Below are 18,533 nucleotides of genomic sequence, written 5' to 3' on the forward strand. Positions count from 1 at the left end.
TTTCAATGGCTCAGATAAAATTCTATAATAGGAGGATGCTTTACAGATTTACTCATTCCAAAATAGCCTGGTCAGTGCCTATGCCATCTCTGTCCTTGAGGAACTCCCACAGAGATCATCAGTGGCAAAATAGTTATTTCTCCTACTTCAGCAATGACAAAACTCAAAAGAAAGATATCCACTTGGACTCTGAGTGGTTAATTACAAACATGGATAATTTGACAACTCAGAAGTGATTTTTATATTGTATGGAGGTAGATAAGGAAAGAGAAAGAAAAGAGGACTTCTGGCCAAGATAGAGGCCTAGACAGACATGCTGCATCTCCCACCACAACTAAGAAGGAATAAAACTACCTCAAAACTAGAGACAACCAGAAGTTCCAGGAAATAAAGCTGCATGTCCAACAAAAAAAGATATAAAAAAGAAATACTCATCCAGACAGGTAGGAGGGGTAGAACTGGGGTAGAGAGGATGCAGTGTGGTGGCAGCAGTGATAGGCCAGTAGAAACCAGTCACATGCTTAAAAAAGTTGGGAGGGACACCTGGGGAGCATTCCCAGCCCCAGACCAGACTACACAGCTCACGGTCCCAGCACTGGGGAAAATAAAGCCTCATTGCTTCTGACTCTGCAAACCAGTGGGGTTTGAGGCGAATAAAGAGACTGCCAGTCTCTCAGCAGAGTCTGCTTGTTTAAAGGGCCCCCATGGTCCTAGAACATCTACAGACCTCCCACTCTGGAAATGATGGCCAGGGCAACAGCTAGAGAGGCACCAATCCCATATGAAAGTGGGAGAAGTGCCTGGAAAAGGGGCAAGTGCTGAGCAAACAATATTCTTTCCTCTCAGACCCCTCCTCCACATACAGTGCCACAATGTGGTGAAACAGGTTGCCCTCTACTGACAAATGCCTAAGGCTCCACCCCTTACAATGTAACAGGTGTGACAGCTCTACCTAAGACACAGTCAAACAAACACAGGAGCATGTCAAGATGAGGAGACAGAGAAGTATGGCCCAAAGGGGGGAACGGATCAAAGTTCCAGTGGGAGAACTAAGCGACAAGGAGATAGCCAACCTAAAAAACGATAAGCTAGCCAACCTAACAAATGCAGAGTTCAAAACCCTGCTGATAAGGATGCTCACAGGCTTGACAGATATGCTTGAGTATGGCAAATACATAAAGGAAGAAGTGAAGGGTAGGCTAAATGAAATAAAGGAAAATCCACAAAAAACAAACAAATAAACAATGGTGAACACCTGGATTCAAATCAATGATTTGGAACATAAGGAGGAAAAAAAAAAACAGTCAACCAATACAGAATGAGGAAACAAGAATGAAAAAAATGAAGAGAGGCATAGGAACCTCTGGGACAACTTTAAACATGCCAACATCTGAATCATAGAGGTTCCAGAAAGAGAAGAGGAAGAGCAAGAAATTGAAAGCTTATGTGAAAAAATAATGAAGGGAAACTTCCCAAATTTGGTGAAGGAAATAGACGTACAAGTCCAGGAAGCAGAGAGAGTCCCAAACAAGCTAGACCCAAAGAGGACCATACCAACACACATCCTAACTAAAATGCCGAAGGTGAAAGATAAAGAGAGGATCCTAAAGCAGCAAGAGAAAAGCAGAGTTATCTACAAAGGGGTGCCTATAAGACTATTAGCTGATTTCTCCAAAGACACTTTGCAGGCAAGAAGGGGCTGGTAAGAAGTATTCACTGTAATGAAAAGCAAGGACCTACAACCAAGATTACTCTATCCAGTAAAGCTATCATTTAGAATTAAAGGGCAGATAAAGTGCTTCTCAGACAAGGTAAAGCTAAAAGAGTTCATCATCACTAAGCTGTTATTATATGAATGTTAAAGGGACATATTTAAGAAAAAGAAGATCAAAACTATGAATACTAAAATGACAACAAACGCACAACTATCAACAATTGAATTTAAAAAATAAAAACAAAACCCAATTAAGCAAACCAGAATATGAACAGAATCGTAGGTATGGGGATTATTTGGAGGCTTATCAGCTGGGAGGCGGAAGGAGGAGAAATGGAGGATTTAGAAACATAATTGGTTGGTACAAACTAGACAGGGTGAATTTAAGAATATTATAGGACCTGGCTGCTGTGGCTCGGTGGATTGAGCGTGGGCCTTCGAGCCAAGTGTCGCTGGTTTGATTCCCAGTCAGGGTACATTAGTAGGTTGCATGCCAGGTCCCCAGTTAGGGGTGCGAATGAGAGGCAACCACACAGTGATGTTTCTCTCCCTCTCTTTCTCCTTTCCCCTCTCTCTAAAAATAAAATAAATAAACAAACAAACAAATAAATAAATAATTTTAAAAAAGAATAATATAGGAAAGGGTGAAGCCAAAGGACTTATATGCACAACCCAGGGACATGAACTAAGGGGGGTGGGGTTGGTGGAGTGAAGAAGGGTACTGGCAGAGGGCAGCAAAGGGAAATAAATTGGGACAACTGTAACAACATAATCAATGAAATATACTTAAAGATAAAAAAAAAAAAAAAAGAAAGAAAGGAGGCATGATCTCACCACAGACCAGAAAGCAGAAGGTATCACCTACTGACTTAACTGGTCTTGACAGTACATGGAGCCATTAATAAAGGCTTTCTAGCCTGTCTCATGCATGTGTGGGCTTAAAAGTCCCATCTATCCATGGCCTTTAGAGAGAGAACTGGGTCTGCTACCACAATTTGTCTGTGGGGTGGATGCTGGCAGCTTGCCAGTGGAAATGCTAGGGCTGCTGCCACCTGACCAGTGGGTGAGGTTGAGATCTTGCACAGCAGTAGTTTGGAAAGAAGTTGGGAGAATAAGATAGCTTTTATTAACACAGAAAAATATGGAAGAGGAATACATAATAACAAGGAACCAATAAGTAATCAGTCTGTGCTCTGAGCTTTATGCGCTTTGTCATATTTTATTCTCAACACACTAATCTAAAGTGAGAAGCATTCTCCTATCTTCCTGATTTTTGAATTTCTTCATCTTGCTTTGGAGATGAAATACCTCTAAGGTAATGAAGCCAGTCAATCTAAGAAACCAGATTCCAACCAGGATTCTTGGAGAGAAAGGTTTGTTTTTAACCACTGAATTATGTGGCCTCCTGTGCCTTTTTGTAGTGATAGGCACAAAGATGTTGGAAGTCTAAAAAGAACTGGCCAAGATGGAAGGCTAGAGAGGAAATGGAGATTTTGTCGTGGTAAGAAGCATTTTATTTTATATCTGCTTGCTTTGCTTTGAAATCGCCTTAATACCTCTGAGCATTTCACTATTCTGCTTCTTTCTCCATTTACGGGAGAGTATACAGGATTTAATGGAGTCCCTTGGCTTTTCCCTTTGAAATATTTATGGGCCTTTAGCAGTTCCTTTCATGCTCACCTTCTCCTCCATTTGGAGAGAGACCTCAGGAGCTAAAGGAGGGGAAGCAGTGCAGGAGGAGATGTGTGCAAGTGTGGCAGGCGCTTGCTCCCAGCTCTGGGAGAGGGAAGAAAGTGCTCATCCCCCCAAGAAGCAAGCCAGCTTCCCACAGGTCTGAAAAAGAGGGAGTGTAGAAATGTCACATTCTGGAAAAAGCGATTGATTTGGCCATGTCATTTCTTTCACTGTATCTGCCTTCTCCACTAGGTTAAGTCACCAAGTCTCAAAAGAATAATGAGAAATTTTCCCCGTGGAGAGCTTGGTGGAGGGTCAGCAAACAAGATAAAAGCGTGAAATGACCGAACACTTCTGCAGTTAGCACATTTACTTTGCTGTGATTGGGCCCCTGCTGCACCTTCAGATCCACTCACCCAGCTCCCTTCTCTGCTGTCATTCATCTGCCCTCCTTAGTCATAGGAGTAACATAGCAATCACAGTAGTGTAGCAAGGCCCCTCCATCATTTTAGTCTTGATTTACTAGAGTGAAACAGGAAATATATATATGTATGTATAATATGTATGTATGTATCTATAATATGTATGTATGTATCTATAATATGTATGTATGTATGTGTGTATGCGTGTGTGTGTATATATATATATAGTGTGCCTTCATTTAACAACTACTGTCTATCTACCCAACATGAATCCCTTTCTAGAGCAAAGTCTAGCTCTTTTATGTAATTGAAAAACCAAAATAAATAAATTAAATTAAATTTTAAAAAAAGCTATTTTTCAGAGTAGCTATTGTGTGCCAGGCACCGTAACAACTTTGTTGAGTAATTACAATCCTTTTTGAGAGAGAAGGAAATGGAGGCTCAGAAAAATCAGACAACTTTAAGCCTCTCTTAGAAGAGCTGAGAATTGTACCCTACTCAAATTCCAAAGCCCAAGCGCTCTTCCTTTTTCCACCTCTCTTGCTAAAGGTAGTTTGAGAGTTTCCACACTTAATATCATTTTAAAAAATAAACAAAAAAAAAAGTTTTTCAGGAAGAATATAGAAACTCTTTAAGTTTGGGGACCCATGAATAATCTCAATTAAATAAATAATTCAAAATAAACTAAGAGCACAAATTAAATAGCAGCCATAATAATTGTTGATTGTAAGTTTATATAAATATTATGTAATCAAAATATAAATCACATTAAGTGGAGGAATTTCTATGGGAGGGAACCATGAAACTGCATTTATGTACACAAAGAAAAAGCTAGATAAAACTTAGAGATGCGATAAACAGGCAAGAGAGGAAAACAGTGTCTAGAATAAAAAATTTATTAATACTGTTTCTTTAGGTCCTAAAAATTGCCTTCCCTTTCTTTAGGAATTCTATTTTTTAACATAATCTATAGTCAGATTATAAGATATTAATATAATATTTTTTCTCATATATTTTTTGAACAATGATATCTAATTTATTAAGTACAATACTAATTATGTTATAGACACTGATCTAAGTATTATATATATATATTATCACACTGAATTCCCTCAATGATATGAAGTGGACATTATTTTTATTCCCATTTATAGGTGGGGCACACAACGGCACAGAGAAGTTATGTAACTTGCCCAAGGTCACTCAGCACATGACACAAACAAACAAACAAAAAACTCAGTAAGTCCATTTCTGTACTACGAAAGACATCTCCTCACATTTTCATGTATATTCAGGTGTATCTTTTGTAGGATGTCTGTTTTCAGGTTCTAATCTCAGATCCACAACTCCTACGCCACTTCTTATGGTCAGGCACTGAACTAAGCCACACAATGAAGAAGGTACATTCTGTACTCCCCTAAGGATCACACAGCCTCATAGGAAACAAAGCCTGGGATCAGGCCTACCCCCTCTGACCGCTGATCCAAGCCCCCTAAATATCCAGTGCTCTGTTGACATTTCAGTGAAGTCAGAAGCTCAGGAACAAAGTAAATTCACTCCCCAATAAGAAACTAATATTGAATTGCTACAGAATTAATTATGTGAGAGATGTCAAATAAGTACAAAAGAGCATTAGAGTATTTTACACCATTCTCCTATAACACACTTCCTAAGGTAGAAAAGCAAAAACTGGCATTAGATCTAAAATGAGCTCTGATTTTATCTGAGAAACTATTTGGCTCACTTGCTTTGATATGCTGAAAAGGCAGTTCTGCCTGGCCTTATAAAAATAGAGCCTTTCCCGCTCAGTTCTGTAAGGAAGGGGATAGAATCCAGCTTTAACTACTGAGATAAGAAAAGCAAAGATGAGAAATGACACAGCAGGTTAACCGGGGCTAGTGCAGTTCTCGTCCCTCACGGCTATGTATTTTTTTCCTCTTTACAAAAGTTAACTTCTTTTGCAGAGGCTTTAAAACACAAACTGATATTACATAATCATTCCAGCTGGGATAAAGGTTTGACAGTCTTCCTAGCAACCTCAGTGAACTAGGTCACCAGATATCTGGCCCAAACCTTCTGAAATTGTTAACACAATAAATTTATCCACAAGGCGGGATGATTTGGCAGTTGGATATTGTACACACACACACACACACACACACACATACACTAGAAATATGTACTTATTTTAGGAGTATTTTTCATAGTACAGGTGTTTAATATTAAGCCTACTGTCAATAACTGTGACTGGAGCATATATTAGATGATAAACTTTAGTTTGATTGAACAAAAAGAGATCCTGCCATGTCCTTGAGTGGTTTTAATATAGGTTGACAATTGTCCAACTTTACAAACATCATGAGTAGATGCCTTGATTAAAACGTCAACACTTACTAATGCAGCATGTTGATGTGATGCACAAATTCTTACCACTCACTCCCTTCCCTTATTACTTAAAATCCAGATTAATTTCTGAACATAAAAAAGGATAACAGGAAAAAGAACACGACATTAAAGTTGATTCCTAAAATTTTTGCCAACTCATTGACTGTTACCTAAACACTGTTAAAGCTATGATTTTAATTACTCAATCAAGCACAGTCTGAAAGAGCTCTTCTACTGAACTGGTTTTTTCCTGCTGAGTTCTGACTGTGAAATAGGAATTTAAAGATTTCAATGCTAATAATTATCTTATCTGTGATGATTATCATAATATGCCCACCAACAAATACAAAACAATTGTTGAGTACTTACTATGTTGTAGGGAATATGCTAAGGTCTTTATAAGCACTGGTTTCTTTATTTTTAATTCTTGCAATGGCTTTGGAAAGTAGGAGCTACTACTACTACTACTACTATTATTATTATTATTAGTTGCAGTTTATACATGAAGAAACTAAAGCACAAAAAAAAGTTAGTAATCTCCATATGATCCCTCAACAAATAAGTAAATAAATGCAATGGAGCCAGGATTGGATCTTTGGCCAATGGATTCATTAACCACTAGACCATATGGCTATATGTAGCATGTAATGTACTGTAATGGCGTTTACCAGAATGAGCGTATGTAGAGTTTGGTAGAAACTTAAAGATATTTTCAAACCCTCTATTTTATTTTATGGAAGAGCAAACAAAATCCCAGGAAGATAGGCTATTTGTTCCAGGTCATTGTGCAAGCTTCTAGCAGTGATAAAATTAGAAATCATGATTCCTCAGAAAAGGTACTTATACAGCTCCATATTTTAATGAAGTTCTTAAATCTTGAGTATCCTTAGAAAAACCCAAGTTCAGGGGATATATTCATGTTCCAACACATTTGTGAGATAGTTCAGTGCCTAGTACACAGTGGGCACTCAAAAAAATGTAGTACCTTCCTTGGTATTTTCACTAACATGTTTTTCTCTTTATTAATTATTCAGAAGAATAAAAAATAACTTTTGATCTCTACCCAATACACCCTCTTAAAACTCTCTCTCTTCTTGGCTTCTCCCGATTACTTTCCACCTCTACAAAGATCACTCTCAGTCTTCTTCAAGGCTTCTTTTCCTTCACTTATTCTTTAATGTTAATGTTTCTAGGTTTTTCCTCAGTTCTCATCTCTTCCCAGTGTGTACGCCCTCCCCAAGCTCTCTCCTCCTCCTCTATTGCTTCACCTACATTCTGTGCGCCCATGAGTTCAACAACTCTGTCTTGAGGTTAGCTCTCTCTCCTGAGCTATGCAGTCTTATTGATTAAAGCTGCTTACCGTATACTGAGATGTTGTCCTTTCTAAGGATAAGGAACAATATGATTCGAAGTAGAGCATTTGAGGGCATGGTACTGGTGACAAGTGTTTTGGGGGGTAACTAGAGTTTCAACCCAGCTTTCTGAAATGAATCACCTGCCCTCCAACATTTATCAACAAAGTAGAGTATTTCAAATCTGCAGAGGTGTCTAGTGGATTAGCCTTCTCTGCTTTGTAGGTCAAGTCCAGAACGCATCTTCTGAAAGATTTATTTTAAAGCCTCTGTTCATTTTAGAATATAAAAGTCTTCTTCTTTTACTTTTTTCTAGGCATAACTATATATTTATATAGATGGACACATGTATTTATACATATATGCTTATTTATACACACATACAATTATATACATATATACATAAATGTATACTTACACACATACACATACAATTTCCCCCTCTCTTTCTCATAATATGGTTGAGAGGTAGTAGAGGGGGTTAGGGGCAAAGGCAACAACACTCACATATTTATTCATAGCATGAAACTATTCATCTGACCACCTATACACTCTCTAAGAGTGAAATGCTTATCAAAATGTTCACAGATTGTGCCATGCTGCCATAAAATCATCCTAATGTGTTCAGAATCACCTCAATTACCAGGTATTCATATGCCTCCCACAGATTTTTTTATACAGAAACATGACACTGAGTGAGGCGTCTTATTTCTGCCAGTCTGCCTACCCCAGACACAGAGCCATCTGACAGCCAGGTCACTGGAGCAGGTAACCATAGGAAGGGAAAGCAGGCACATAGATGCACTTTCCTAGTGAAGACAGGAGTAAGCCACCATCGCTTACTTTGTGGGGCCTTGATCCATGGAGATGGAAATGTCCACTTGCAGGTGGCACTTAGCATGTAGACTTAGTTCATTTTTTACGTTTTATGAGACTATTACTTCTGAGTCAGGTTTTCATACATATTCCTAAATTCAACTTCTTATAGGTACAAAATATATTACCTTTGTTTCACCATGCTCTGAATATAAAAATCATATAAAGGAGGAAGATAATTTTTATTTCTACTTCTTACCTCAATTTATCAACCAACATTTCACCCTAAAATAGAATTGTTTTGATATTAGTACTATTTCAAACTCTCCGAACATAGATCATTACATGCACAATTGAATGCTTAATTAATGCTGTTACTTTATAAAATTCAGAAAACTATGTGTATTAATTCTATAATTAAAGATATCCATGAATTAGCATTTGTTACATGCATATAGTTAAAACATCATTTCACCAGGTTTTCAATTTTTACATGTACAATTTTATGTTAGTTTTAAAAGCTTGAAATCAGTATAGCATAGTAGAAAGAGGATGAGCCACACAATGCTTGGATTTTGAACTTCTTTCACATATAATACAATAATTATGTGACCTTGGTCAAGTTAACTTTCTTTTAGCTTTAGTGTTCTTATCTTGAATTGATAATAACAATGTTTACAACTCAGGTTTCTAAGATTAAATGAAACTCTCTGTAGAGCTTAGTTCAGAGCATCTCACCTCCTCTAACACGTGGGAAAGGTGAAGTGAATCCTCATCCTGGTTAGTGTGGCTGGCCTGGAGGTTAGAGGCAGGAGCTGAGAGTTAAGGGAGAGAGATGGCTCTTGGGTGGATGCCATAGGACGTCTACAGTAATAGTAATAGTCGTTTGTTTTATTTACCCTTGATTCTTCAGGTCCTAACTGCCCAAGTCTCTCTGCTGCTAATCTCTGAAGCTCTCACCCATGCTGACCCCTCAGACATTGCAGTTCCCCACTCCTCTCTGATCCCATAGGTTACTAATCTTTAGTGCAGACCCATCTCTTCACTCCTCTCCCTTCTCCCTCTCCCACAGCAGAAGGGAAAACTGATAGAGATAAAAAGAATTCATAAGAAACTTGCCAAAACAGTGCTACTGTTTTTGTTGCACAGAAATTTTGTTAATGTGGACACATGGAAAGCAAACTGGCTCTTAGCAAGAAAAGAGGGAACAACAGGTTCCACCTGAGTTGTAAATTAATAACTGAGCAGCTGTGCTACAGGGAAGGTGGCATCAGCCCTGGCTCTGAGCTTCAGTCTCTCAGGTTTTGTTCTTGTTGAGTACAATTGGGGAAGTGGCTGGTGGTTAACCTGGTAGCTAAGGCAAAAGAAGTATTGGGGTGGTGATAGTTTGTTTGTTTTTTGTCTATGAGATGACTCTAGTAGCGCTTAATTGTCTTTAACTTCATTTGAAACAATTTTGTTAGATTGTATCATGATAGCTGTCATATCAGCATGCATTTTTTAAAATTTATCAAAATTGGTCATTTTTTGTGTAGCCATTTTAATATTGAAGATGGAATAAAATAAGCAACATTTTTGGCATATTATGCTTTATTATTTCAAGAAAGGTAAAAATGCAACCGAAACACACACACACACACACACACACATGATTTGAATAGTGTATGGAGAAGGTGCTGTGACTGACCCAGTGTGTCAAAAGTGGTTTGAGAAGTTTTGTGTTGGAAGTTTTTCTCTGGACGATGCTCCACAGTCAGGCAGACCAGTTCAAATTGATAGCAATCAAATCGAGGCATTAATTGAGAACAATCAACGTTATATCATGCAGGAGATAGCTGAAATACTCAAATTACCCAAATCAATAGTTATTGGTGAAAATGAAAAAATGTGTCTTTTAAAAAAAGGATGGATGTCCTACTTTGAAATATAGAGAATTTACTGCATCAATGCAAATTAAGATTAATTCCAGCTTGTTATCTTTAAGATTTCTCAGGGAGAGGCAGTGCAATGCATGGAGTATTTATTTGAATAACTAGAATAGGAAGATGGGTTATAAAAATAGATTATAGACTAAATTGCATAAAGTACAAAATTGGGAAAGCAACCCTCCTCAGTATCTTCAAAATTTGATACCTTTCCACTTTCAAAACACTGAATAGCAATATTTTAGAAGAAAAGAAGAAAAATGTGTCTTTTATGAAAAATACACACACAAACTTTTTGGCCAACCTAATATAAACAGCTCAGCTCTGGCTCAACCCATCTTTCCTCCTTGCCCACAGAAACAAAACTATTGATTTCTGTCAAGGAGTTAGAAAGACCAGAGAAGGAAAATTGGCAAAGGAAAGACTTGGGAAAGGAATATGGTATAGGGACTGATCTACAAAGCTGATCGTCTCTGGTTTAAAATGTCCTCATTGCACAAGACTTTTTAGTCTGGATGAAGTGGGCTATAGAGAAGGTGGCAGATGACTCGCCCACCCTGACAAATAGGAGCTGGTGACTCAGTATCTTGAAGTAAACTAGCAAAGAAGAAAAGACGGGGTAGGTAAGGCCACCTTAATTCATTGCAGGGTCTTAGGAGGACAATGGAAGGGACCAGGATCTCAGTGAATTTTTTTCTCACATGCGCACTTCTACCATCTCATTGAGCCCTGAGACCAAGGAGCAGACAGATCAGAAAAGTAATTTCTCATCCCACTCTATTCAGCATTAACAGCATAAAATCCCATTAGTGCACTCTAGGGATTCATTTCAAAACAGACAATGGCCTCTGAATCAGCCTGCCGTGCATAATCATCTAGCAATAGGGAAATTACACAATCAAAAATTTAGTGAAGGACCATGAAAGGCATCTGTGTGAGGTCATGCCCATTCCTTCTTTTGTGCAGAAAAGAGGACTCACTTCTAGTCAAGCAAGATAGATTTTTACTGAATTCTTATTATCAGGCCAGGAAAGATACCTCATGCTTTATTGGAGGAGAAAATAAGAGGAATGTTCTTTTTATTATAACTATTTTATAAATAGGTGAAAACAATTTTACATGTCTGTGTTCCCTTCCAGCCTCTTTAAAGGAAACCCTCCCCTTTTTCTTCCATAATCATCAAGTCCAGGAGGACTGTCCTTCATCCCTGTCTCTCTCTTTGGCTCTAGACCTGCTTTCCTAATAGTTTGTCAGGTTTTATCACGTGGATTTCCTTCAAATGCATGTCATCATCATGCTTTGCATCCTTTATTTTTGGACACATCTGTGGGTACTAAATTTATATAGTTTTTTCCTGTTCTTAACACAGATTTATTATCTTGATTCCTTCAACTGGGGAGTAACAAATTCTATCAGGGTTCTCTCAAATCCTTCTTTCTGTTTTGTTGTTGTTGTTGTTGTTGTTTTATTTTTTTGTTTTTTGTTTTTATTCTCACTGCTGTCACTCAGCTTCAAATCTTATTATGCCTTTTGAAGGCTATTGCTATCTTTATTCTGACCTTTGTGTCTTTCATTATTACGTTCTTCAATTTCTCCTTCTGCTAGAGTAATCTTATTTTATAATAACAATCCTTTGTTTAGATCTTTTTTGCTTAAACTGATGAAATTATTGGCTTCAATAGATGAATTATTTACCATATAAAAATAAAAGCCCTTCAGCCTAGCATTTAAGGTCCTCCATGAAAAAGACTCAAACTATCTTTCTTTAAAACTTTATTTTGTCCATTATTTCTCACTTGCCTCTATATTTTCTTTTGTGAAAGGTCTTCGAAGAGTTCACTTTGCCACATCTTCCTGAGTCATCCTGTGGCCCCATTCAACTGCCCACAGATGATTGGACAAGGGTAGACAACTAACCCAGTTAGACCAATCACATCTTCTGTCCAAGGAATTTAGATTTGGAACTCAACAGCTCAGCTGGTTGTTTAGTATTACCAGTAATGTTGATGCAAGAGTGTGTGCCTACCATCTCACCACAAATATTTGGGGCCTATAGATGCTGAGAGCTAGAAAAAAGTAGCACGCTAAAGAGAGAAGCAGGTAAATAGAACCAAAATCCAGAAAAGAGCAAAAACTAGAGGCCCAGAAAGAGAAAGAAAGATGGAAAGTAGATGCCTTTATTCTTGATGGCATACCTGCCCCTTAGTTCTACACAAATATGAGATTTACCTGCTCGGTCTGCCCTCTACTTCTTAGAATAAATCCCCATTAACTTAAGTTTGAGTGAATTTCTGTTTCTTGTCTTGCAACTAAACAGTCCCTAACTAATAAATATTCCTTAGGGAAAGCCATATCAGCCTTTTTGCCAGGTCTGAAATACGTCTTGCCATTTCTCATACCATCTGTCAGAAAGGCCCTCAACTTTGATTTTCCCACATTCTTCAGCATTCACTTCAGTGCCATTTCTTTTATCCACACTTTGATAGTTGTCTTTCTCGAAAGGCAAAAACAAAAACAGACAAACAAACAAACAAGAAAAAACAAAAAAAAAAACAAACAAAAAAAAACCAACTTCCAGCCATTCTGCAATCTAAAAGCACCAAGAAACTTTCAGGAATTGACTCTGTCTAAACTATTGGATCTCTACATAAACTGTTTGTGAGAGAAAAACCAGGACAATCCTCTGTTTTGTTTCAGAAGAAGAGGAAAAAACCTTATCTCACTCATATTTAGGGACAAACTGACTTAATAAATTAAGAGATGAATGGGACATTGAACTAAATCTTCTGTCTTTAGTCCACATTTGGCCAGTGGCTTGCCTCTAACCCCACAGATACAATGCCCCTGAGTGGATTGAAAGGACTACACTGTTCCTCCTCTTGTGTTATGTAGCTCAAACTGGACACTTTGCCGACTCACAGTAAATTTGCTACCTACTCTCACCTCAAGGTCTCTTTCATTATCACCATTGTTCCATGTGCTCCTGCTCATTGAACTTACCATTGAATTTATGGTGCTTTGGATATTTTCCCCAAATGACTTAGTCATCATTTGTTCAAGCTGAGACTCATTTTTCCTTCTAGTTTTGCAAATTCTGTTTTGTGCTGTAGAACAATTTCTTTCTTTCTTTTTCTTTCTTATTATCTTGCATGTTAGAGGAGCCTGCCGAATTGAGTACTTCAAGTGTTTGGTCCTGGTTTTGCCCTGACAGCTTTGCAGTATAATCTGGACCAGTTTTGAAGCTGGTTGTTGCAGTAATTTCTCTTTCATCAGAAGCCTCAGTCGAAGATGTCTCATTTTATTGCAAACATTATACTGATTTTAAGATTCACAATATTTGCAACTTACTTTTAAAAATAACTTATAAATTTGTTAATCCAAGTTTTATTTTTATCTCTTTTTCCAAATTAGTCTTTAATTCTATAAAAATCATGTTAAAGATTTCTGATACGATTCTATTACTTGTTCTGCAAGGGGCTGTTCCCACCTTGCTGAATGGTCTAGAGTTAAAATACCATTCCTAAATACCTCTCCTTGACTTACTGGACTTGGAAACCAGCCCCTCTAGATTTGTGGCACCTGTCAAAACCTCCTCTGTATCAAGGCTCCCCTTTCTGCTTCCTCCTAATCTTCTTGTTTATGAAACTTCCCATGCTTTGTTGTGAACAAATTCTTTTGGAAAAACATCCATGAAATACATGTTAGTGGCATCTAAACACCTTTTTTCTCCAGTCTTCTGGAAGCCACGTTTCTGTTATGTGACCTTGCTCCCTTCTCTGTAGCTGGACAATCAACTCAAATTCACCCATTTATTCTTTTTCTTTTGGGAATTTGAACTGAGAGACACAGGAGTAGGAGCATCGTGTTTATATTCCTATGGGAACAATTGAGTGGAGAGCAATTATTTGATGAATTAGGAGAGAGAAGGGACTTGATGGATCAATGTTCTTGAGTAAGAGAGAATGAACAGAATCTAATCCACAAATAAAGAAATTAGCTTTGGATAAGAGTATGGAAATGCCATCTGTTGTCACAGGAAGAGAAGTAGTATACCTGGGCACAGAGGCAGGTAAATGCGTATATGTGATAGTGTTGGAATAGTCTCTGCTGATTGTTTCTACTTTTTTAGGAAAGTAGGAAATGAGTCTTTAGCTGAGGGTAAAAATGGGTAAGGAGATGTTGGATGTTAGAGAAGAAAAATATGAATAGTTGTATAGGAGATTGGAAGAGTGAAGTGAATTATAGTTTGGTAGCCTACCAGTAGTAAGGGCCCACTTTGGGTTCAAGATCATAAATTTGAAGTTAGTTTGGTTGTGTCTTTTCCTCCAATTATGTTTAATGGCACAGGTGTAGTCTGGAATAAGCAAAGAGTTAGATTCCAAAATGGAATTTAGCTCCTAAGCATATACAATAGCAAAAAAATCTACAGTGCTAAAATAGTGGGGTTTTTTCTTTTTTTTTAAATTTTTTTAAAAATTTTAATTTGTTTTTTCAATTACAGTTGTCCCATTTTCCCCCATTTCTCTCCCCCACCCAACCCACCCCCTCTCCTGCAATCATATCCCTCCCCGTTGTCCATGTCCATGAGTCATTTATACAGGTTCTTTGACTAAACCCTTCCCTTACTTATCCGCCTTCTCTCCCTCTCCCCTCCCCCCTATTGACTGCTATTCTGCTCTTTGTTCTATTTAGTTTCTTTGTTTGTGTTGTTCTTTAGTTTCCTCTATTAGGTGATATTGTTACAGAACCCCTGGGCTGCTCCAGTTGAAAACAAACCCACGGGCTCTTTAGTTAGGGGCCCGATTGCCCGCCGCCAAAATTATAACTCTCAATACCAGAGTTTGGTGAAAAGAAAAAGAATTGTTTATTTAACAGTTATATAGATTTAGTTATTTGCGGATTTCTGTTGTTAAGTCTTATGCTCTTTAAAATACCCACAAACACATATCCTTGCCTCCCCCCCTTCCAAACCAGGCTAGTTTTAGGGAAGTCAGAGAAACCGTTTCCCTACTTTCCCAACACAGTTCAGCTTTACCAGCAGCTGCCAATCATTCAATCTGATTGGGGAGGTCCTTTCTGTGCTGTGGTGCCCTCCAGCTCTCAATGCAGGATCGCCTGGATTCTCAGCCTCCTTGCAAACTGCCTTCTTCCTGCAAACCGCGCAGATCTCCTCTCCTTCTCAAAACCGCATGGCGAGAGCCTCTTAAAGCAGCCCGGAGACCCCTTCTCCAAGCCACATGGAGAAGGCCCCTTCACCAAGCCACGTGGAGGGAGCACACGGGAGAGCGAGAGAGAGAGAGCCCGAGAGCGCGAGCGTGAGTGAGAGCCCGAGTCAGAGCGCCAGAGCGAGAGCCAGAGTGCCAGTGAGAGCCAGAGCCTGAACGAGAGCTTGAGAGACCCTCAGAGCCAGAGCCAGAGAGAGTCTGAGAGCGAGAGTCCCAGAGTGAGAGCATGAGCGAGAGCCAGAGAGAGTCTCAGAGTCAGAGTCTCAGAGAGAGAGCACGAGCGAGAGCCAGAGAGAGAGTCTCAGAGCAAGAGTCAGAGAGAGTCTGAGAGAGTCTGAGCTAAAATGTCTGCAGCTGCCTATATATCCCCGACTGCGTCATCTGACGCAGTGGGCGTTGCAAACAGTTCTGACCATTCACAGAACCTTACGTAGGCTCTGTGTGCTTTCCATACCGTCCCCTGGTTCAAGACTCCTCCCATCTGCCTGAGGCTTTGGATGCATTAAAGCCATTTGCATAAGAAAGACAGTAGCCACCAGCCTCAGGCATGTGGAAGCATTTGAAAAGCTGCTTACTTCTCCCCATCCCCCAGCAGCAAACTCTGGGGATTTTTGGACTCCCCTGTTTCTGTAACAATATCATATGGTATTTTTCTTTCTTTGTCTGGCTTATTTCACTAAGCATAATTCTCTCTAGTTCCATCCATGTTGTCACAAATGGCAGGAGTTCCTTCTTTCTTTCTGCTGCATAGTATTCCATTGTGTAAATGTACCACAGTTTTTTTGATCCACTCATCTACAGATGGGCACTTAGGCTGTTTCCAGCACTTAGCTATTGTAAACAGTGCTGCAATGAACATAGGGTGCATAAGTTCTTTTGAATTGGTGTTTCAAGATTCTTCGGGTATAATCCTAGTAGTGGAGTCATTGGTTCAAAAGGCAGTTCCATTTTTAATCTTTTGAGGTAATTCCATACTGTTTTCCACAGTGGCTGCATGAGTCTGCATTCCCAGCAACAGTGCAGTAGAGTTCCCGTTTCTCCACATCCTCGCCAGCACTTGTTGTTTGTTGATTTGTTGATGATGGCCATTCTGACTGGTGTAAAATGGTATCTCATTGTGGTTTTTATTTGCATCTCCCTGATGGCTAATGATGTTGAGCATTTTTTCATGTGTCTATGGACCTTCTGTATGTCCTCTTCGGAGAAGTGTTTGTTCAGGTCCTTTGCCCATTTTTCTTTTTCTTTTTCTTTTTTTTTAATGTTTTTTATTGATTATATTGTTACAATATGCCCATTTTTCAATTGACTTGTTTGTTTTCTTGATGTTGAGTCATATCAGCTCTTTATATATTTTGGAAATCAGTCCCCTGTCTGTGATGTCATTGGCAAATATGTTTTCCCATATGGTTGGTTTCCTTTTCATCTTGCTGATGTTTTCTTTTGCTGAGCAGAAACTCTTTAGTTTGATGTAATCCCATTTATTTATTTTTTCCTTTATTTCTCTTGCTTTAGGAGATGTATCCGTGAAGAAATTGTTACGTGAGATATCTGATATTTTCTTGCCTATGTTTTCCTCTAGGACTTTTATGGTGTCACGGCTTACATTTAAGTCTTTGATTCATCTTGAGTTTATTCTCGTGTGTGGTGTAAGTTGGTGGTCTAGTTTCATTTTTTTGCAGGTCCCTATCCAGTTCTCCCAGCACCATTTGTTAAAGAGGCTCTTCTCACTCCATTTTATGTTCCTTCCTCCTTTATCAAATATTAGTTAACCATGGAGGCCTGGGTTTATTTCTGGACTCTCTATTCTGTTCCACTGATCTATATGTCTGTTCTTATGCCAGTACCAGACTGTTTTGATTACAGTGGCTTTGTAGTATTGTTTGATATCTGGTGTTGTGATTCTTCCTGCTGTGTTCTTCTGTCTCAAGATTGCTTTTGCTATTCAGGGTCTTTTTTGGTTCCATATGAATTTATGGAGTATTTGTTCTAGATCTGTGAAATATGTCGTTGGTATTTTAATAGGGATTGCATTGAATCTATAAATTGCTTTGGGTAGTATGGCCATTTTGATGATGTTGATTCTTCCCATTCAAGAACATGTTATTTGCTTCCATTTATTTGTATCTTCCTTAATTTCTTTCTTCAATGTTACATAATTTTCAGAGAACAGGTCTTTTACCTCTTTGGTTAAGTTTACTCCTAGGTATTTTATTTTTCTTGTTGCTATAGTAAATGGTATTTTCTTTTTTGTCTCTGTTTCTGATATTTTATTGTTGGTGTACAGAAATGCCTTAGATTTCTGTATATTTATTTTGTACCCTGCTATTTTGCGAAATTCACTTATTATATTGAGTAGTCTTTTAGTGAAGTTTATAGGGTTTTCTATGTATACTATCATGTCATCTGCATATAATGATAGTTTTACTTCTTATTTCCCAATTTCGATGCCTTTTATTTCTTTTTCTTGTCTGATTGCTGTGGCTAGGACTTCCAACACTTTGTTGAATAGGAGTGGAGAGAGTGGACAACCTTGTCTAGTTCCTGAATTCAGGGGGAATGCTTTTAGTTTTTGTCCATTGAGTATGATGTTGGCCTTAGGCTTCTCATATATAGCCTTAATTATGTTAAGGTATGCTCCCTCCATTCCCATTTTGCTGAGAGTTTTCATCATAAATGGGTGTTGTACTTTATCAAATGCTTTTTCTGCATCTATTGATATGATCATGTGATTTTTGTCTTTCATTTTGTTTAAGTGATGTATTATATTTATTGATTTGTGAATATTAAACCATCCTTGCATCCCTGGAATGAAGCCCACTTGATCGTGATGTATGATCTTTTTGATGTATTGCTGGATCCTGTTTGCCAATATTTTATAGAGGATTTTAGCATCTATGTTCCTCAGTGATATTGGCCTGTAGTTTTCTTTCTTTGTTGTGTCTTGACCTGGTTTTGGGATTAGGATAATACTGGCTTCATAGAAAGTGTTTGGGATTTTCCCTTCTTCTTGCATTTTTCGG

This window comes from Furipterus horrens, unplaced genomic scaffold (assembly GCF_987537825.1).
Source record: "Furipterus horrens unplaced genomic scaffold, mFurHor1.1.pri manual_scaffold_1, whole genome shotgun sequence".
NCBI lineage: Eukaryota > Metazoa > Chordata > Mammalia > Chiroptera > Furipteridae > Furipterus > Furipterus horrens.